The sequence below is a fragment of the Watersipora subatra genome, chromosome 11 (genome assembly GCF_963576615.1).
Source record: "Watersipora subatra chromosome 11, tzWatSuba1.1, whole genome shotgun sequence".
NCBI classification, from domain to species: domain Eukaryota; kingdom Metazoa; phylum Bryozoa; class Gymnolaemata; order Cheilostomatida; family Watersiporidae; genus Watersipora; species Watersipora subatra.
The window spans coordinates 2,562,874-2,564,328 of record NC_088718.1 but is presented as its reverse complement, the minus strand read 5'-3'; positions in this window follow the sequence as shown (position 1 = coordinate 2,564,328).

Here is a 1,455-nt window from a genome sequence, read left to right as displayed (position 1 = left end):
TTATTCAGATATATTATATGATATAGACATATACATGTAGATATATTATCTAAATATATTATATGATATAGACATAGGGACCTATAGATATATTATATATTATTCAGATATAATGTATGACATAGACATATAGATATATTATTCAGATATATTATATGATGATATAGACATATGGATATATTGTATATTATTCAGATATATTATATGATATAGCCATATAGATATATTATATATTATTCAGATATATTATATGATATAGCCATATAGATATATTATATATTATTCAGATATATTATATGATATAGACATGTAGATATATTATATACTAGAAATTCCACTGTCATAAAGCCCATGACCGAAGTGATATTGGAAAAAAAGAAAGGGTACTGATGGTTGAGAAATGCAATATTAGCAGTCAAATGGCACTGCAGTGCAATAGGATAACTGCAATGGTAGCTGTAATGTACTGGGTGTGGGTGTTATTATATACAACAAATAGCAATAATGAAAGGAAAAGATTATATGTTTATATCTCTCCCCTGCAATAGGAGAAATGCAATATTGGCCAATATTAGAAGTAAAATGCACTGATATTATTAGAATAACCAATATTATTAATATAGTAATACAGTAATAATAGAAAAACAATGCACAATTTTGTTTACATTTCAAAACGTCATAGCTAACAATATCACGAAGTGATATTTATATAGATTTTTAGAAATTCTGTATTACGTAGTCATTGTTCTGTAGTCATCCAAACTTATAATTAGTTATTGTAATAATCTCATAAAGATCGTTGGAAAAAATATCATTGTCATTTTCTTTACTTACACTGCGTTGGACATCAGTTAGAATACCAAAGTACTCCAAATTGTCTAAAATTTCAGTTACTTTTAAATCGGCAAAAATGAAACGATTTCAGTACTCCTAACTTAATTACAGAAGCCTTCGGCAGTTCGACAATGCTATAGACTGGTGAAATGTGCATGCTATTTTTTTCATGAAATGCGCACGACTTAATCGTTTTATTCTCTGTCGCTCGGCGTTTTAATTTTCGGTCTTAACTTTGATAAAAGTGAGGCTTAGCAAGTTTTAATAACGATTTTCGGCCAAATAAGTCTGTCTATTTGTGTATAATCCGATCAGATGGGTTAGTTTTAGGAATTTGCGGTAACCTTTCAAAGGCTTGGTAACATATTTAAATAGGTTTATATGCGTTTTGTATCATTATTATACTTAAATGACTTTACTGAAAAATAGTTAAATTTGTTGATAGGATTTCGTTACAAGGGTTTGGTGACGGCCGTTAACGAATCATTTTTCGGGAGTTGTGTGCACATGTGCATTTATCATAAATCTCCCTAACCAATCGCTTCGCTCGTGTTTGGTCGTGGGATTATTCAGGTCAGATATATCAAAAGAAGGAGGCCACTGCTTTTAGCCTACAAGCTT